The sequence below is a fragment of the Sapajus apella genome, unplaced genomic scaffold (genome assembly GCF_009761245.1).
Source record: "Sapajus apella isolate SASKATOON/1434 unplaced genomic scaffold, GSC_monkey_1.0 scaffold55, whole genome shotgun sequence".
Lineage (NCBI taxonomy): Eukaryota > Metazoa > Chordata > Mammalia > Primates > Cebidae > Sapajus > Sapajus apella.
In genome coordinates this window covers 2749341-2772105 of record NW_022436995.1, presented here as the reverse complement: position 1 = coordinate 2772105, position 22765 = coordinate 2749341, and positions in this window count along the sequence as shown.

The following is a 22765-nucleotide window of genomic DNA, read 5'->3' as shown; positions in this document are numbered from 1 at the left end:
TATTTTTCTATTACTTTGTCTTTCACAAAGCACCTTCTATATGATCCTCACAAAAATTCTGTAACATAACTTATTCCTACTTAGAGGAGAAAATTAACTTGAGGAAAAGAAAACATAGGTGTCTTCTTTGAGGTTATGTTATGTAGATAACCCAGTGACTGACGTCCTTATAGAAAGGCCATGCAAAAACACAGTCACATATAGGGGGAAGACAGCTAGTTGAAGGTGGAAGCAGAGACTGAAATGATACAGCTACAAACCAAGTAATGCGAAGGATAACTGAAAATCACTACTGGCAAGGAAGAAGCAAGAAAGGATTCTTTCCTGGAGCTTTCAGAGGGAGTATGCCTTGTTAAAATCCTGATTTCAAACTCCCCACTTTCAGAATTATGAAAGAATAAATTTCTATTGTTTTAAGCCACCCAATTTTTGCTAATTTGTTGTGTCAGCCCTTTGAAACTAAAACGGGTGATTTCTTCTTTCACTCCACAAAAGTATTACATATTCAACAAAAAGCATAATTACCACACTGAGATGCATATACTGAACAGTAAACTGGCTCATTCACTATCAGAAGAACTTGATTCAGCACGTTAGGCTCAAAACAATTAAATCTGAATTCATGACTTAAACATATGGTAACTTTTCACACATCCCAAATTTAATTTAATTTCTATAGCATGGATGTTAAATCCATAGACCTATTATTTTTCAAAGAATTATATGCCTTGTTATATCTCAAGAATCTGTGCAACTCCCATGATTACAAAGAACTGAATCTTTGATTTCCAATGTAACTTTAGTTCTGAAAATTCTCTAATTATATTATATTACTAATAATTTTACTACCAATGAGATAATAGCTCTAAGAAAATGAATCAGTCATAATCATGATCATTACTCATATGATAAATGACAGCATATTTCAACTGATCTTCTGATAACAAATTATCAGAGTCCACAATAAATGTTTCCCCTTTTGGATAGTCTAAATTTTTTTAAAGGATCAAAATGTGATTAATTATTGACTTCATATTTAACTTAGGTTCATGATCTTTAAGACTCATGTACTTTAAATTTAATATTTCAATTTTATTTCAAGTCACACAAATTAAAAATCAAAACCAATTTAAATAGTCATTAAAGAGGTCTCCAAACATAGTCTCATTATTTATATCTTTTTTAAAAAATAAGGAATACCTTTTTCAAAAATTCTTGAGGATTAAGGACCATTAAATTAATTCTGTGGTAAAATTTTATTTGTTTTTATAAAAGTTGAAACTGAAGGTCATTATCTCAACAAAACTTTATTATGTTCTTCTAAAAGGAAAGAAATGGGCCCACTGAGGACTAACAAGGGCACCCTACATAGTCAAGGGCATTATAATTGCCAAAGAGCAAAATAACTCTTTCAAAGTATACATGGGAGACATTAATGTTGCAAAATAACCATAGAAGGAGTCAATTATTTTACAAGTAACTGAGGGTGAGAGACACCTCTGTGACAAAGGAGAAATATGAAGCATATGCATACATACAGGATTTGGGACGATTTAATCTTAGGATAATAAAACGAGATAAAAGTGCCTTATCTTCTAACACTATATTTATTTAAATAAAATCATTGCATTCTGGCTAAAAAGTGTTTATACAAATATTTTGAAAAGAAGATAGAGAAGTGAGTAATCATAAAATAGTCCAATAAAATAAGAGTAACAAAAAAGAACCATTACTATGAAGAAAATTAGATGTCACACAGAAAATATGCTGAGAAAAAAACATGAAAATTAATTATTAGGTTTAAATTGTAAGAATAGCTAAGAAAATACTGGACTAATGAGCAGCAGCAAGAGAAGACCACTCTAAAAATATCCACAGGACATTATACTTGTTATGTTTTTTACTGAGATTTAAAAAATAGTGTGTACTTTTGTAAAAATTGTATACCTGAGTTTTCTCAAAGTAGTTGGCAAATACAGTAATGTGTCACTTAATGACAGGTATAAACTTTGTGAAATGCGGTTTAGGTGATTTTGATATTGTGCAAACATCATAAAGAGTGCTTGTACAAACCTAGATATATCATATAGTCTACTACACCCTAGGCTATATGGTATAGCTATAGTAATATTATGGAACCACTTTTGTATATGTGGTTCATCATTGACTGAATCCTTGTTATACAGCATACGGCTGTACGTAGGAATAGGTGGAGACTCATAATCTAAATGTTAATTTATTACATAAATCAGCTTTTACTTAACCTGACTTTAGGGTTCTAATAAAAACAGATAACCTCTACCCTGTTACAATATCCTTATATTTCTAATATATTTTCAAAGTTTTGAATAATTATATAAAATACATAACTATTAAAATTCAAAATTAAGATGTTTCAAGTATAGAAAATACGGTGTGTGACTGTGAAACCAAATGAAATTTCTGACTGTGTCCAAAAACAAACAAACAAAAAAGCTTTAAGTCATTTTGGGTCAGAGATTTCTGTGAGCCATTTAAATTGACAGATTTCTGTGAGTCACCAAAGAGCAAATGGATTTTCGGACTGTATAATCTAAAAACATATAAGTAATTGCCTCCACTTCTCCACTGAATACACCACTTTTATATTTCAATACTAAACAGATGGTCTTAGTGATCTCCTCAGCTTAAATAAATATTAAATAGGTTTCCTCCTGACTAAAAGTCTATGACCTCTCTTTTCTTGGAGCATTTACTAAAATATCTTGTATTTGTAAATTTCTTCTTTGCCCCTTTGAGATGTAAATCTTCTCATAAACTCTGGACAGCTTTACAACCCAGCAGTGTCCTTCCTAAGGATCTGGGAGCCATCACTTTGAAATATAATCACCAAGGAAGCCACTGCCTCTAACTCCCAGTCTTTGTGGTAGCATAGTAGTCTAACTTTGATAAATGCCAATTAGCAAATACAAATGGACTAATCACATTGACCAACCGCCTACCTAACATCCTTATTTTATACCAGTTCACCTCAGTTCTTAAACATTCTCCCACCTTTTTAAAGCAGTGTTGAGTGCAATCTCTGTCTTCCTTTGAAATAGTCTTGAATAAAGTCTTCTTACCTGTTTAACTTGTCTGATGCTATTTTTGCTTGGCAAAAGCTCTAGAAACTACATATCAAAAAATCTGTAAACAAACTTTTAAACATTCAGAAGACAAAAATTTAACAAAAAAGCTAAAACTAAAGTAACATTGAAGACAATAGGTGTCTATTCCTAGCATGTGATTGCCATTCAGTATTGGCTTAAGCTGAGGAAGTTCAATCTCATCACATGAATTCTGACCTGTTTCTAAACACTTCTCTCCCTCTAGGTGCTGAGATTATAATTTAAAATTGTTATCTTAAACACAGTCTTCACACTATCTAGAATAATCATCGGAAAACAATGTGCCTGAAAGAGACTTTTGTTCTTACTCCACTTATTTAAAAACAAAAATAAAACAGAAACAAAAGACTAAAACAAGAGGCATTTTCCTTGCTTTTTAGTTTTGTGCTCCAACTGGGAATAATGCTCTGCCTTCAAACTAAGTCTGTATCCTGACACTCCCTTCCGACAGAGGAAGTAAATGTACTCCTTTAGACACCCCAGATTCTTCTGAAAACCTACTTATTTCTGACTGATAATTTAGACCCAAAATGTTGTAGGCATGTCTCATGTTTAATATTATCTGGGGGCTTAATCTTCTATTCTTGGCATATAATCTAATCACTCGTCAGATTACATTATGTTCTGGAAATTGTTTTTTTTTTTTAATTTTATTGCATTTTAGGTTTGGGGGGTACATGTGAAGAACATGCAAGATTGTTGCATAGGCACACATGTGGCAATGTGATCTGCTGCCTTCCTCCCCATCACCCACATCTAGCACTTCTCCCCATGCTCTCTCTCCCCAACTCCCCTCTCCCTGCTGTCCCTCCCCTATTTCTCCCCAACAGACCCCAATGTGTAGTGCTCCCCTCCCTGTGTCCATGTGTTCTCATTGTTCAACACCCACCTGTGAGTGAGAACATGTGGTGTTTGATTTTCTGCTCTTGTGTCAGTTTGCTGAGAATGATGGTTTCCAGGTTCTTCCATGTCCCTACAAAGGACACGAACTCATCGTTTTTGATGCCTGCATAATATTCCATGGTGTATATGTGCCACATTTTCCCTGTCCAGTCTATCATCGATGGGCATTTGGGTTGCTTCCAGGTCTTGGCTATTGTAAACGGTGCTGCAATGAACTTGTCCAACAAAATGAAGTTCTCTTTTTGTGTTAGGTTACATATTTCAACCTCCATTGATGTAGTCTTGCGACTAGCTCCTGCCAATGAAATGCAAATGAAATGATGTGTGCCACCTCCAGGCCAAGTTTTTTAGAGTTTGAGTGGTCTTTTTACATTGAGAGATCATAGTTGCTGGTGAGGTCAATAAATTGTTTCTTCATTCATAGGTCTTTGCACCATGAAGAACCATAACTGATCTCAATAAAGAACACCCTGTATGACCCTGAGATGCTGGGGTTTGAAATGAATAGAGTAAAAGGAGAAGAAATTAGGTTGTGTCTCTTGTGAAAAGGATGTGAATGTGTTGTATATGCAAGGATGTAACAAGGATCCATTGAAAAAGAATGCAAATAGATACTTGCTGAGTAGGAAGTCTTATGGCTAATTGTTCACCGAAATTATTTCTCTCTCCTCTTAGGCATAGAGCTAAAGTAATATTGTAGCCTCTCTTGTGGACTATGGCCATGCAGTTTATTCTCACCAGTGGAAAGTAAATTGAAGAGACATGCATTATTTCAAGGCCAAAGCTTTTATGGCGTTTAAGTTCCCCTTCGATGCTCTTTTTTACCCTTTTGACTGGCTTACATGGAGAATAAAAGACAAAACTGGAAGACTTTTCGAAGATGGCAGTCTCCTTCAGCCTGTATTCCTAAAGATTACATGAAAGAGTAATCTTTCTATTACTATTACTCACTAATCTATTTACCTTCCCAGGAATATTATGAGGCAAATGAACTACTGTTTTCTAAACCTTTATGTTTTTGGGGGTCTCTGTTAAGTGTTACCCCAGTGGTTCTCAACAGGGGGCAATTTTGTCCCCCATGCGATATTTCACAATATCTAGAGAAATTTCACAATTTGGAGGTGAGGTCTATTGGCATCTTGTGGGTAGAAGTCAGGGACCCTACACATCCTACATGGCATAAGAAATCCCTCCCTCGATAAAGAATTCTTCCACCCAGAATGTCAATAAAGCTAAGATCTTTCTTAACTAACAACGATCATTGCTTCATAAATTTATGTTATGCTGCATCAGGAGCAAATGTGCTATGCCTCTTTTGAGAAATTAATTAACTCCTTTTGTAACAAGATGTCTTATTATGAATACTTCTATACTTATGAACATCGTTCAAATTGTGACACATCAATAATATCTAAATTCCCATATACCCAATTTTAGCTAGATATTGTGTGTAAAGGATGGCATCCACACAATGTCATTTAAAAGGCAAGTGAGTATTCTAGAACAATGGAGAAGGTTCACTGTCATTAGAATAACAGTAGGAAGTTAATATTTTATTGTCCTCAATTAAATTTCTGAAGGATCTAATCTAATTTAACTGACCAAATATACTCTCATGGCTTTATGAAGCCGATGTGAAAGAATTTCTTTGAAAGGTAACAGCAGTTTTTTAAGGTAGAGATTGACAGGGATTATCAGTGCAACAATGTAAGAGATATGAGGAAAAAGGAGAGAGAAAGTGTGAGGTTGATGAAGCTGTGTAATGCAGTGATTGAAAATGGAAAGATTTAGTTCAAAATATGGGGGATGTTGTAGTTAGTGACCAGAAAAAAAAAATGAGTTGGGCATTTTTAGGTGCTTTCTGATTCAGATTCATGTAAGTGATAACAATTGTCAAGCACCAAAAATATTCAATTTCATTTGGAAACTGGCCACGGAACAAATGAGGTACAAAAGTTTAGTAGATGTATATGTTGACACTGTGTGGGAGGGGCAGAATTTTTTTTGTCTATACTGGGATGAAATTCAGGTCCCATCAGACCTTGAGCAATGCCTCTTATGAACAGGAACTCATTGGATTACTGTTACTTGTCCTGACTTCCTTGCAAGGTGGAGAATAGAAGAGAGGCACAGTCTTTTGGGTTTTAACTTTTTTTTTTTTTACCCTCATGAGCTAAGATGAGTTCCTTGTGATGAGAAAGATCTAGGAAAGTAGTAATCTTGCTAAATTTATTTCAATTATAAGATGCATGAAGTTATATATTTATTATAAATAGCAATACAAAGTTTCCTCCGAAGAGGGGAAAAAACATCATAGGGAAATTTGGTGAGCTATAAAAAATTAAATTATAACAATCATTTTTATTACTTTATTTTGTAATTATATAAAACATTAAAATAAAGTAAAATTTTCAAGCTACTGAAGACTTTTAAAAAAATGTGTATACTGTACAATCAACATTTTACCACTTCTTTGATTTCTGGTGAAAACACAGCCTTACTAATTTAAATGGCCTACCCTCACTTCTTTTTAAAATTATAATGGCTTTAAATAAGTTTTAAAAACTGGCTTATAGCTTTAAGCTCCTGAAGGAAGTACTAAATATGGGAGGGAAAACCGGTACCAGCCACTGCAAAAACATACCAAATTGTAAAGACCATCAGCACTATGAAGAAACTTCATGAACTAATGCACAAAATAACCAGAACAAATTTACATATAACAATATTAACCTTAAATGTAAACATGCTAAATGCCTCAATTAAAAGATACAAACTGGCAAATTGAATAGAGTCAAGATCCAGTGGTGTGCTGTATTCAGGAGACCTATCCCACATGCAAAGACACATATAGGCTCAAAATAAAGGGATGGAAGAAGATTTACCAAGCAAAGGGAAAGGAAAAAAAAAAAATCAGGAGTTGCAATCCTAGTCTCTGATAAACAGACCTTAAACCAGCAAAGATCAAAAAAGACAAAGAAGCACATCACATAATGATAAAAAGATCAATGCAACAAGAAGAGCTAACTATCCTAAATATATACGCACCTAATACAGGAGTACCCAGATTCATAAAGCAAGTTTTTAGAGACCTACAAAGGGACTTAGACTCTCACATAATCTAGTGGGAAGCAACAACACCCCACTGTGAATATTAGACAGATCAAATATTAAGGATATCCAGGACTTGAACTCAGATCTGGACCAAGGGGACCTAAAAGACATCTACAGAACTCTCCACCCCAAATCAACAGAATATACATTCTTCTCAGCACTACGTCACACTTATTCTAAAAGTGACCACATAATTGGAAGTAAAACATTCTCAGCAGATACAAAAGAATGGAAATCGTAACAAATAGTCTCTCATACCACAGTACAATCAAAATAAAACTCAGGACTAAGAAACTCACTCAAAACTGCCTAACTACATGGAAACTGAACAACCTGCTCCTGAATGACTACTGGGTAAATGATGAAATTAAGGCAGAAATAAATAAGTTCTTTGAATCCAATGGGAACAAAGCCACAATGTATCAGAATCTCTGTTAAAGCAGTGTATAGAGGGAAATGTATAGCACTAAATGCCAACAGGGGAAAGCAGGAAAGATCTAAAATAGACACCCTCACATCACAATTAAAAGAACTAGAGAAGCAAGAGCAAACAAATTCAAAAGCTAGCAGAAGGCAAGAAATAATTAAGATCAGAGCAGAACTGAAGGAGATAGAGACAAAAAAGACCTTTCAAAAAAATCAATGAATCCAGGAACTGGTTTTTTGAAAAGGTTAACAAAATAGAGAGACCACTAGGCAGACTAATAAAGAAGAAAAAAGGAAAGAATCAAATAAGACACAATAAGGCTGGGTGTGGTGACTCACGCTTGTAATCCCTGCACTTTGGGAGGCCAAGGCTGGCAGATCACCTGAGGTCAAGAATTCATGACCAGTCTGGCCAACATGGTGAAACCTTGCCTCTAGTAAAACTACAAAAGCTGAGCATGGTGGTGAGCACCTGTAGTCCCAGCTACTCAGGAAGGTTAAAGCAGGAGAATCACTTGAACCCATGAGGTGGAGGTTGCAGTGAGCCAAGATTGTCCCACTGTACTCCATCCTGGGTAAAAGAGGGAGACTCCACCTCAAAACAAACAAACAAACAAGCAAACAAACACAATAAAAAATGATGCAGGAGATATCACTCCTTATCCCACAGAAATACAAACTACCATCAGAGAATACTATAAACATCTCTACACAAATAAATGGGAAAATCTAGAAGAAATGGATAAATTCCAGGACACATACACCCTTCCAAAACTAAACCAGAAAGAAGTTGAATCCCTGAATAGACCAAAAACAAGGCAGGAATTAATAGCCTACCAACCAAAAAAAAAACCCAGGACCAGACGGATTCACAGCAGAATTCTATCAGAGGTACAAAGAGGAGCTGGTATCATTCCTTCTGAAACTATTCCAAACAAAACAAAAAGAGGGAATCCTCCCTAACTCATTTCATGAGGTGAGCATCATCCTAATAACAAAATCTGGCGGAGACACAACAAACAAAGAAAATTTCAGGCCAACATCTCTGATGAACATCAATGCAAAAATCCTCAACAAAATACTGGCCAACAAAATCCAGCAACACATCAAAAAGCTTATCCACCACAATCAAGTAGGCTTCATCCCTAGGATGCAAGGATGATTCAACATATGCAAATCAATAAACATAATTCATCAAATAAACAGAATCAATGACAAAAACCACATGATTATCTCAATAGATGCAGAAAAGGCCTTTGATAAAATTCAACAGCTCTTCATGCTAAAAACTCTCAATAAACTAGATATTGATGGAAAGTAACTCAAAATAATAATACCTATTTATGACAAACCCACAGCCAATATCATACTGAATGGGCAAAAGCTGAAAGTATTTTCTTTGAAAACTGGCATGAGACAAGGATGCCCTACCTCACCACTCCTATTCCACATAGTATTGGAAGTTCTGGCCAGGGTAATCAGGCAAGAAAAAAAATAAAGCGTATTCAAATAGGAAGAGAGGAAGTAAAATTCTCTCTGTTTGCAGATGACATAATTGTATATTTAGAAGACCCCATCATCTCAGCCCTAAATCTCTTTAAGCTGATAAGCAACTTCAGCAAAGTCTCAGGATATAAGACCAATGTGCAAAAATCACAAGCATTCCTATGCACCAATAATAGACAAACAGAGAGCCAAATCATGAGTGAACACCCATTTACAATTGCTACAAAATAATAAAACACTCGGAAAACAACTTAGAATGGATGTGAAGGAACTTTTCAAGGAGAACTACAAACCACTGCTCAAGGAAATCAGAGAGGACACATACAAATGGAAAAACATTCCATGCTCATGGATAGAAAGAATCAATATTATGAAAATAAAATACTTTGGCCATACTGCCCAAAGTAATTTATAGATTCAATGCTATCATCAAGCTACCATTGACTTTCTTCACAGAATTAGAAAAAACTACTTTAAATTTTATATGGAACCAAAAGAGAGCCTGCATAGCCAAGACAATTATAAGCAAAAATAACAAAGCTGGAGGCATCACACTACCTGATTTCAAACTATACTCCAAGGCTACAGTAACCAAAACAGCATAGTACTGATACCAAAACATTATAAACCAATAGGACAGAACAGAAGCCTCAGAAATAATGCCCCACATCTACAACCATTTGATCTTTGACAAATCTGACAAAAACAAGCAATGGGGAAAGGATTCCCTATTTAATAAATGGTGTTGGGAAAACTGGTTATCCATATGCATAAAACTGAAACTGGACCCCTTCCTTACACTTTATACAAAAACTAACTCAAGATGGATTAAAGATTTAAACATAAGACCTAAAACCATAAAAACACTAGAAGAAAATTTAGGCAATACCATTCAGGATATAGGCATGGACAAAGACTGCATGATGAAAACACCAGAAGCAATGGCAAGAGAAGCCAATATAGACAAATGGGATCTAATTAAACTAAAGAGCTTTTGCACAGTCAAAGGAACTATCATCAGAATGAACAGGCAACCTACAGAATGGGAGAAAATTTTTGCAATCTATCCATCTGACAAAGGGCTAATATCCAAATCTACAAGGAACTTAAACAAATTTACAAGAAAAAAACAACCCCATCAAAAAGTGGGCAAATGGTATGAACAGACACTTCTCAAAAGAAGACATTTATGCAGCCAACAAACATGAAAAAAAGCTCATCATCACTGGTCATTACAGCAATACAAATCAAAACTACACTGAGATACCCTCTCATGCCAGTTGGAATGGCAATCATTAAAAAGTCAGCAAACAACAGATGTTGGAGAGGATGTGGAGAAATAGGAACACTTTTACACTGTTGGCAGCAGTGTAAATTAGTTCAACTATTGTGAATAACAGTGTGATGATTCCTCAAGGATCTTGAACAAAAAATATCATTTGATCCAACAATCCCATTACTGGGTATATATCCAAAGGATTATAAATCATTCTACTATAAAGACACATGTATACATATGTTTACTAAAGCATTGTTCACAATAGCAAAGTCTTAGAACTCAACCAAATGACCACCTATGATAGACTGGATAAAGAATAGGTGGCACATATATACCATGGAATAATATGCAACCATAAAAAAGGATGAGTTCATGTCCTTTGCAGGGTCATGGATGGAGCTGGAAGCCATCATTCTCGGCAAACTAACACAGGAAAAGAAAACCAGACACCACATGTTCTCACTCATAAGTAAGAGTTGAACAATGAGAACACATGGGCCCAGGGAAGGGAACATCACATACACCAGGGCCTGTCAGGGAAGGGGGGGCAAAGGGAGGGATAGCATTAGGAGAAGTACCTAACGTAGATAAAGAGTTGATGGGTGCAGCAAACCACCATGGCATGGGTATACCTATTTAACAAACCTGTAAGTTCTGCACATGTATCCCAGAATTTAAAGTATAATGTGTGTGTGTGTGTGTATATAAATATATATATATATTTATATATATAAATATAAATTATATATATACACACACACATATATGTAGATATGTATATATATGTATATATATATACATAAAGTATAATATGTGTTTGTATGTATATATGCACATACAAACACATTATACTTTAAATTCTGGGACAAAAATCTATATGTAAATATAAATATATATATATTTTCTGCAATGGAAAATTTTCCTGTAACTCTAACAGACTGCTGAACTATCTCTCTCTACCAATTTACCTACTTATTGATAGCCTACTTAACTGTTTTTCTACTTCTCTTTATGCTTTATATACAACAGAGATTGTTAGCCTTGTTTTCTGATTACTTCTCCAATTTTAATAAACAATCATCAGATGTAGATTCCTTTATAGGACAGTACATGTCTAAGTTCTTCCTCAAATGATATTTTATATTAAAGAAATATTTAATAATAAATTTAAAATGATTAACAAACCTTCTTTAAAATAATCCATTATTAAAAATATTTACCGTACTAACCATAGCAAAAATAAAAATGAAAACATATAAATCTTGAAAGAAAAAAATTAAGAAAATATCACAAACATGAGCAGACTCAGATGATCCTGAAGTTGAAATAGGAAGTTGAAGCCCGGCGCGGTGGCTCACGCCTGTAATCCCAGCACTTTGGGAGGCCGAGGCGGGTGGATCACGAGGTCAAGAGATCGAGACCATCCTGGTCAACATGGTGAAACCCCGTCTCTACTAAAAATACAGAAAATTAGCTGGGCATGGCGGTGCATGCCTGTAATCCCAGCTACTCAGGAGGCTGAGGCAGGAGAATTGCCTGAACCCAGGAGGCGGAGGTTGCGGTGAGCTGAGATCGCGCCATTGCACTCCAGCCTGGGTAACAAGAGGGAAACCTTGTCTCCAAAAAAAAAAAAGAAAAAAAAGAAATAGGAAGTTGATTGAATAATACTGTGGGATGTCAGGAAAAGAGTTAATGTCATTCCCTTTTGGCTCTGAAGGCATAACTGAATTCATCTCTCTTAGATTTGAGGCTATCAATTTTAGACTTGACGGTATTTATCAGTATCATATGAGTTTGAGATAGTTTTCTTCATACAGTTCTGCATGTCTTTTTTTGTGTGTAAGTCTCAATTCTGTTAATGTAAGCCTTGCCTTAGAGGATTTAGAGTGCAAATTCAGCAGCTCAGTAATGAAAGTTGTCTTGTGATTCCTGTTAAAGTGTTCCCTGGACATTATTTCACTTAGAACAAGTTCAACAAACCAGTGAGTCCTTTGAAACTTGATGTCATAAAATGAAACTGATTAAGTCAGTGAGCTTTAAAAATGTCTAGTCAGTTGTCTGATTAGTCATGTCTACTTTCTGACAGTGTTTGCTACACAGCTTTCTTTCTCTAAATATAGTGCTAGATTTTTACTGGCATGGGAAGAAAAACTATATTTTTGTAAAAGCCTAATATAAGGAAATATATTTTATATGTAAAATTAACCTTATAGAAACCCAGTTGATTAAATAATTTTAGTATATTATCTCTTTGAATCTGTAACCACATTTTATATTGGAAAGTACAATGATCTACATACAGAGATGAAAAGCTAATTTTCAAGGAAATACTTTATATTTAATCCAGCTGCTGTCTTTTTTAAAACGAGTTCAAGTAAGTATAATGTTCTATTTAGTGGAAGGAGAGTCAAAGGAGGCCTCCATGTTGGTCAGAAACTCGTACTGCTAAAATCAAAATAAGAAGCACAACACTACACTGATTGATGATTATGTCTGGCAGAATCTCAAACTATTAGCTTTATAGTACAGAAAAGAAAGCTACAGTGTATCCTAAACATCCACACTGCAGGATTTCTGTGATTCTTTAATAGCTTCAATTTCCCTGAATTGCTCAACTAAATTTCTGGAATAAACACAAGGCACAATTCAAAAAGGATATTAGATAACAATATATGACTACCTACAGAAAATAAGTTTTTAAATTGGAAGAGTAGGAAAAGTGAAAGTTGTATATCAGAAAATTATGTCAGTTAAAGAATGACTATTCACTAAATAATAAAGTATTAATTGTCGCCTTTTTCATAATTCTGTTGCCAAAGTCAAACAATGATATTTTTTAAAGGTGATCTTTAATATTTAGTAGAGTCTTGTTTAAATAACATCGTGCTTTACTTTCTAAGTTTTATTTTTAGGAACCTGGTCTTGACTACATTTTCTTATACTGATATGAAAATTATATAGTATTTTTGACCAGTCAACTACTTTTAGTCGCAGTATAAGCATAAACTAATATATATATATAAAACACACACACACACATATATATATATGATACATATATACATATAAATGTTATTCACCATAAACATCAGTTTTTATTTGGGTTATAACAGAGGCACATACAATTAACATAAAGAATTAAAACAATCAAATAACACATTTCGAAGACAAATTTAAAACTATGTATGGATGAATAATTTCCCTGTTAAAGTATTTAAGATTTTCCTACATAATAAAAAAATCAAAAAGATTTTAAAAGGAATTAAGTAGAATACAAAAGAAATCAAGTAGAATACAAAGCTTCAGAATTAAATAAAGATGTCCTAAGGTAAATAAGTTAAAACATCCATGTCTATTCATCTACCTAAACAGTTAATTGAAACACTGTGAGTAGAGAAAAATGTAAAATTTTAAAAGGCCACTTCAAATAAAGACACAAGCAAAAAGCAATATTCTAAAGCAAACAATGGAAGCATTAAGACAGCAGTTCTCACTGGGATGCTGCAGCTAGAGTATGTTAATAAGACAATAAAGTGAAAGAAGCCGTTGCAAAGTTCTCCGACAAGGATGAATGTGTTTATCAGTGGTCAGTAATGAACTTTGATATGTCTGGAATGAGCTAAGAAATCATGTATAAAACATTAGGATCAACAGTGCATTATACGAAATTGGTGTTCTTCTGCTGTTGTATTGCAACGTTCCTTGAATATCGAATCTATTAATCATTGCTGCTGAGATAGCCATTCTACCAGACATTCAGAAGCCTGAATGACTTCTTCCTCTAACTGTTGCATATAAATTGAATTGCAGGTTGTAGACAAACCAATTTATTAAGATTTTTACTTAAAATACGGTAAACTAAGTTATTGAAATATAAACTTAGCAGAATGTTTGCATCATTCTGAATAGATAAAAATGTCAACTCATATATTTAATTGAGCATCCAATCTGAGCAATTCTTAAATAAAATAGATGGGTGTGAAATAGATGCTTTATAAAATACAAAGTTTTATTCAAACGTTAGTCATGTATTTAATAAAGCTTTAATGACCACAAAGAATTGAGCACTAGAAAGTATGTTTGGCCCTAGAAACATAAAGGTAAATGTGATATGGTCTGTACTATCTAAAGCCTTAAAAAAGAGTCAAAGACACAAATAATGCTTGAGAGACCTTTGAAAAGTGTCTTGATGGAGGTATGCATAATGTGCTCTGGGGATACTAAGTGTCTACACCGAGCATGGGAATGAGGAACGTTTTCTTTGGAGAGAAACTTTGAGTGGTTTGGATGTCACACGAGTCAGTCATAAGGTCAGAATTTCTGACCTTAATGTTTTCTGTGTCATAGCAATATTTACCTAACCATGAGTATGGGAGCCTGTTGCTTCTTATGTATTCCACAGTATCTTTTTAAAATCATGAAGATTCATGGCTTCATTAAAATGTTACATCGAGTGATATGGTACTTGTGACTGAACTAGGCATGAATTGAGAGTATATATCTGTGCTGTGCCACCTTATTCAGGAACCCTTTATGTTCACCTTTATTTAGAGCTTAGACTACAATTTTGCCTACCGCAAATAGTAATACACTTCTGCACCTCAACTGATGCCCCCACCACACACACCACTTAGGTCTAAATTTTCCTTCAGAGGAAATCTTGTAACTAGATGACCCTGTTTTCAGTTTGCTTAGGGGAGTCTTAGCTAACTTCTGATGTCACAGAAAAATTATTGACATTCCATTTCATTTTCAAGAATGTCCTAGTTTAGTCAAAACCATGTTATGGTCACTCTACATAAATTGAGTTCCTGCCCATTAAGTAGTGGCCAGGATTTTAGAAAAAATGCATCATCACCCTCTCTCGTTTTTGCCCCCTCCCTACTATTAAACCTCTCAGGCCCAATTTATTGTTCAGAAGCTTGACATTTGTATTTTATTTTCTTCTAATTTAATGCCAGTGACCAAGTGTCCACCATAGTCATAAACAATATATAATACGCTAACAGCACCTGGCTTTGCTTTAGGATAACAAACCAGTCAATTGTTTACAAGTAGTAAAAATGGATTTTGTAATGATGATATGGCTTAATCTTCCAGTTATATGAATTAAAAATGACACAACATTATCCTTTAGGCTGTTACATAGAATTTAGTGTTATGTCTGAAAAAGAAAATAAAGGTGCTATTGCAATGTCTTTCTCATAGCGCTGTCATAAACCACAGTTTAGTACCCGATTTTTATGTACATGACTGCAAGAGAGAAATAAGGCAATAAAAGATAAGATTTTGAGTTATTAGGATAAACAAAAAAGGAGGAACTGCCATGGATATAAATAAAACATATATGATATTATATATATGCATGTATGCATGTGTGCTCATCTAAAAACATGAATGTGCACATATTGATCATCAACATAATTTTATAATGACAACAGATAAATTAGTTTGTGCACTTCCTGGTTCTTAATATTTTACACGCATTTTCACTTTCCTCCCACCGACAACAGCCTTAAACGGTAGGTAGTATTAGTATCCCCAGTCTTACTATGGGGAAACTGAAAAGGAGGATAAATCATTTGCCAAAGGTCAAACCTCTCATAAATAAAATGTAGAACAGGTCATTTAACTCCCACAACCTGTGTTCTTAGGCACCATGTAAGCATAATAATTTTTAAAATAAATACACAGAGAATGGTATACAGACAAAAGTATGCAGCTCAGTATTTTTTAAAATAAATTGAACCAGACTAAATTATCTTTGAATCCAGACCCTGAAATAAGAATGAACATTAGCAGAACCTTAGAAATCCTGCTTGTACTCATCTCCGGTTATACCCGACCTTCCTCAAAAGTACAATTACTAGAATAGATTTGCCAGTTTTTGGATTTTATATAGAGAAGCATATCAAGTATAAATCATTTCTTTTGCCTAATTTTGTTTGTGTGATTCATCCACTTTGTGTACAACAAGTTTTTTAAAATTCCTTTTGCTTGGAGTAGTTTATTGAATGATTCAGCCATAACGTGTAGTATGTATATTCTGTTGTTGAAATATATTTAGATTGGTTAGTTTGGAGTTACTATAAATTGTATTGTTTGAACTATTCTGTACATGCTTTTTGGTATTTACATGTAATTTTTTCACCACTTGTAGACCTAAGTAGAATTACTGGGTCATCTGGAATCACAGGGCTTGTGTTCAATCAACTTCAGTAGGTAAGTCCCAGCTTTCCAAGGTGCTCCTACCAAGCTGAGTAAGAGAGTCCTCACAACTATCAGCGCAACAGAGTTCTATTTCCTTCATATTCTCCCCAGTCATTTTCTGTCCTTTTCGTTTTCATCATTTTGGCAGATGAGATTTTGTGGTTTTAATTTTCCTCTCTTTGATGACTAATACAGTTGAGCTGTTTTTATATGTTTATTGGCCATTTCTATATCCACTTTTGTAAAGTGCATATGTTGTTTCATGCCTTTTAAAAAAATTATTTAAAGGTTTTTATACATTCTGGATACAATTTTTTGGCGGACTACAATGTCAGCTCAGGCCATGAGTTTTAGCTTGCCCTTCCTGATGACCTTCCCAAAGATTTCAAACTTGCCTAGCAGGCCCCATAATCATGTAAGCCAATTTCTTGCAATAAATATCAAATATATATCTTCTGCTGGAGTGTTTCTCTGGTTGAACCCTGCCTAATACAATATCATTCATCAGATTATAAAATTGCTCATCTATTTTTAGCTTGCTGAAAGTTTTTTAATTAATCATGAATAAGTATTGACTTGTATAAATGCTTTTCTGCATCTATTGGCATGATTACCTGGCTTCCTTCCACTAATCTGTTAATGTGATAAACTACAGTGAATGATTTCTTAATGTTAACCCAAACTTGCATTCCTGGAATAAATTCTACTTGATCATGATGAGTTATTCTTTTTACATATCTTTGGATTCAGTTTCCAAATGTCATTTTCAGGATTTTAGTGCCTATGTTCATGAGAAATATTGGCCAGTAATTTTCCTTTCTTGTTAGTGTCCTTGTTAGGTTTGATTAAAAAATTATGGGGCCTCATAAATTAGGTGGAAAAGTACACTTTTTTTGTTTTCATTCTGGGAAAGAATATATGGAAGCTTTGTATCATTTCCTTTTTAATATTTGGAAGAATTTGCCAATATAATTATCTGAGCCTGGAAATTTTGTATTTCTCTTTGACCAGTATAATCATCTGGGACTGCATGTTCCGTATTTTTCAATAAAGAGAAACTCATTTAGGTTTGTTTTTCTTCTTTTTTCAGTTATGGCAAGTTGTGTTTTTCAAATAATTTTGTCCATTTCCTCCAAACTGTTATACTTATTGACAAAAATGTGTTTATATTGTAGACATATTATCATAGTACTGTTCCATTTTTTTTCATTGACAGTATTGATAATTTACATTCTCTCTTGTTGGGAAAAACAGCAGAGGAGAAAGGACTTAAAGAATGCTTACATAAATTGGTTACAAGTAACATATAAACAAAGAACAACAAAATGTGGAAGGAGGCAGGAGGTCTCTGAGGAAGAAGGCCTCTTCATGCCTTATGTTCTGGTGCAGGGTGACCTCAGCTCAGCATAAACATTGTGCTCAAGGACGTAAAACCCCTTCCTAGCACTATGGCGTAGCCAGGCTTGCAGGCTCCTTGGAGAGCCTTTGTTCCATCAGCTGTACGTAGATTATAAGCTAAAGGTAGTTACATGTTTTTGTTTTGTTGCACTCCCAAATTACCACTGTTACTAATCCTTAGAATGACACACCAGTTCTGGCCACTGATTCACTTCCGGCCACTGATTCACCTCCAGCTCACTGATTCACTCCACCATGACTCCACCCCTGCCCTATAGACCAAAGTGATTGTAATCAATAAATAGTGTGGATGATCAGAGCTTGGGGCCTTCACTGCCTTCACTGTAGCCTCCAGAGTAATAAAGTGATGGCCCCCTGGTCCCACTTTTTCCTCTTAATCTGTCTTTGTCTTTTTCTCATTCTCTTGTTGCCACTGAACTCCGGATACCCGTGGGTGATGGAACTCTGGTTCCCTACATTCTGGTGCCCAATGTGGGGCTCATGGATCCCTACATCCTGGTGTACCAACATGTGGGACTCATGGATTCTCTGCATCTCTCTGTTCTGATGAATTTGAAAGAGGCTTTTTTATTTTTGTTAACCTGTTAAAAAAATCATCTATCTCTGTTGATTATTTCAACCATATATTTGCAATTACATTTTATCTCTATATTTTATTTTTATATTTATTATTTTCTTCTTTCTACTTCCTCTGGTTTAAATTTGCTCTTCTATTACTATCTTCTTTAGTTGGAAATCTATATCTTTGGTGTTTAATTTTTTGTCGACGTATACGATTAGCACCACAAGTTTCTGAGCAATGCCTCAGCTGCATCCCTGCAAGTGGAATAATGCCCTTATATTATGAGACTTAATTTTAGTAGGCTTTAAATTGATGTGAGCTATTTTGCTGAAGTAACAAACATGCTTAAATGATAGTCATTCCTAATCAAGAGATGGAATATACTGATCAGTGTTTTTTTGTAACCATGAGTCCAAGGTGAGGTTTGAGATGCTTTATATCGGCTTGTTAGCACTGTTTATTGACAACAGTCAGACTGATTACATGCATGATCTTAGGTAAAACCTTGGAGGACTCTACCATTGAGGATGTCTGTGCAGCATGAAAATGCCTATGTGATCTGAAGGAAATGAGTTTTGAACTCTATTTTGGGGTCCCTGGTTTCAACGATGTTCCATCCACATATTGGTGCTTCCAGATCTGAGAGAGAAGAATGTTAATTATGACCCTACATAAGGAGACAAATTGGAGATTGTGGCTATCCTCTATAGACTTCGAACTGTGAAGCAACCTTTAGCTACTGTGCTTATTTTTTCTTGTTCCTATTTTGTATTCTTTACCTACAATAAACCATAGATTCACAAGCATTGCTATTTAGGGTCCTGTTTTTGTTAACATTCAGTTCAATGTTTTCTGAATTCCATTGTGATTTCTTATTTGACCCCTAAATTTTTTAGCATAGTGTTGTTCAAATATTTAGGGGTTGTCTATCTTGACAAATTAATTTCTATTTTAAGTTTACATAGATAGAACATCATTTAAAACTTTATTATACTTCGACATATGGTCTATTTTAGTACATTTTTATGTACACTTGAATGTGTTATATATTTATTGGAAATAATGTTTTATGTATTCCAACTGGATCAAGTTGCTGATAATACATAATCCTTATTTCTTTGATCTGCTCATTCTACCAGATACTGAGAATGTGGTATAAAAATATCAAATACAACTGTGGATTGGTTTGTACCTCCTTTTATTGTGTTATATTTTGTACTCTTGCTTTTCAGATGCATGCAAATTTAGCATTGTTATGTCTTTCTTTTGAATCAATACATTCATCATTATAGAATGTTCCCATTTTTTGCTAATTATGTTTCTTGTTTCAAAGTCTACTCACTCTTATTTTAGTAGATTAGGTTTCCTTTCCTAGTAGACTAAAAAGTATTTGTATGATACTTTTTCTTTCCTTTTATTTTTGATATTTCTGTGTCCTTAATGTTTATAGTATGGCTTATATATATAACTGCATAAATTTCTTATTTTTCTTATACAGACTAAAAATATTTGTTAATTATAGTGTTTAGCAAACACACATACATACAAATATACAGAAAATATGTTTTAGTCAAATATTGTATTATTCTTTAATGGTTAGCCTATGAATTACAAATATATACTTTTCATTTACCGTAGCACTTTTACTGTTAGGTTGGTGCAAAAGTTGGTGTGTTTTTGGCCATTATTTTCAATGGCAAGAAACAGCAATTACTTTTGCACCAACCTAATGTTTTCTAAAGACATTGGAATAATAAAACAGTTTAATTCCATTTATTCATGACTGCACACTGTGCATGTTTTTTCATATATTTTACTTCTTCATATGGTTTAAATTTTATATCATTTGCTATTGTTTTTGAAAGTCAATCCAAATTAAAGAATGTTTACTATTGATATATTAAAATTTTCTTGTTCAACTCACTCATCTTACTCATCATGAAATTGAATACCAACAAAAAGGAGTAATTTATTCAAAGTCACACATCTTATTTTTAGCAGAGCCAACACTTGAAGTATATTCTGACTATTTGGCTAGTCCTTATATCTTTACAAAAAGTGACTTCATGTATTTTAAAATTGGCTCAGAGGTTTTAAAGCTATGGATATATGTATAGCTACGGATATACAGACTAAAATTAATTTTAATATTTAATAAGCAAAATACTTACTCAGCAAATTCTATGGGGCCAGAAACCATACTATGTACACAAGTTATATTAATGAGTGAAACAACAAGATTCTTGCCAAAATAAGGCATTTTTCTAACTCAGTTTTAGAATGAAGGAGTGCCATCCAAAATATGCCATTCTGGCATATTGATTATTTAAGTTAAAGGCAATTGAAAAAGAGAAATTATAAGATCACTCTGAACTTTTGCTTTCTTAAAAGCAAGAGATGAAAGTTTTATGTGAAAGATGTTCTCCCTATCCTAGAAGAAAAGCCACATTATTATCATCAAAGATGTAAAACTGAAGCCAAAGAAAATTTGTACAAACAAATCTTGTTACACTTAATTCATATCTTCCTGGCCACTTTTCTCCTCAACTAACTATCCTAGCTCAAGCCCCTTTGCCTTATCACATTTTCATAATTGATTATACTTTACCAAATTTGGAATGTAAGTGAAAGATTCTAACACATTCTTTGGGTCTTCATTTTCTTACGAGGGCTTCCATGACCTGTAAAACTTGTATTATGTAAATTTGTACGATCTTTTTCATTTTAATCTATCTTATGTAAATTTATTTCTTGAGCTGGAACCCTAAATGAATGGAGGTAAAATTTTGCCTTCCCTACAACAGTTTTACCAACATTTGCTAAAACCTACTTTATACTTGACAATATCTTTATCTGGCAATATTTATCACCAGCAACTAGATATCTAATGTGACAAGGTATATAATCCTATTGTTCTTGTCCTGGATACACTGTGGGAAATAGAACCAGAAATTTTAACCTAAATACTAGATCTGTACTCCTAACTTTTTAAAACTTAATGCCATAAAAAAAGAAAATAGCTTCCAACAGAGTAAGCTCAGAGAACCAGAATCTAGTGTTAGCACTTTATAATTCAGTATTTGTTTTTCTCCTGCCAAGAGGAATTCAACCAATCACTAAATGAGTTTGATGAAACAGTTCACCAAATATAACCTGCGAAAACGCTTCCCACACTTCACATGTCAAATACTTCATTCCTAGAGTGACTTTGGGATCTTTAAGAGAAATTCATTTATAGATCACAGATGCTCAATATTGCTTAGAATATGGACGTTCATATGCCAGACTTGTTATATATAAAGATCCTATAATTAAATGTCATATGTGGCAATTTCATGTTGGCTCCCCACCATGGGTGTTAAATGTAGCTCTATTTGAAAATCAGGTTTTCCAACTTCAAGAATCAATTTTTAAAAAAATCAAGTTGTCAGAAACCACTTCAGGGTATCACATCCTATATCAATGCTACTCTATCTTAATATTATGTTATTGATAACAACCACCAATCTAATGTGCAACTAAATCATCACCAAAGCAGCAACTTCTCAAAGGGAAAACAAAATTCTACTTTCTGAAGAGCTGTGCAATATCCAAAAATAGGATTTGAAAGATGAAGAAAATAAAAGAGTAAAAGAGTATTTATAAGAAAGCCTAACAAGGCAAATAGTAAAGCACAGCTTATTTGAAAAGCATTAGGAGCTCATTGAGACACTAATCAAAAGCCAGGTAAGCAAATGCCTTCCTTCAAGGCAGAAAAGCGGACCTAGTATTAAAGATTCATGGCAAGTATTGGTAATGGTAAAAAATGATGAACTGCAACATTAAAAAAGAAGGAAGGAGAAAAAACATTTTCTAAGTTACCATATTTTCAAAAGTAAAGTAAATGGGGAAAATACAAATGTGAGCTATGGTTTAGAAGGTGTAACTCAAGATCTTAGATTACACAGACATATAGGTATTCCTAAAACACAAAGAAATATAGAATTTTAGGGCTAAATCAACTTTAAAAAAATTTTTTAAATGTTTTTATTTTTACTTATTATGGATACATACAAGTTTTACATATTTATGCAGTACATGTAATATTTTGATACAAGCATAAAATGTACAATGATCATATCAGGGTCATTGAATTATCCACAACCTCAAATAGGTATTATTTCTTTGTGTTAGGGACATTCCAATTCCACTCTTTTACTT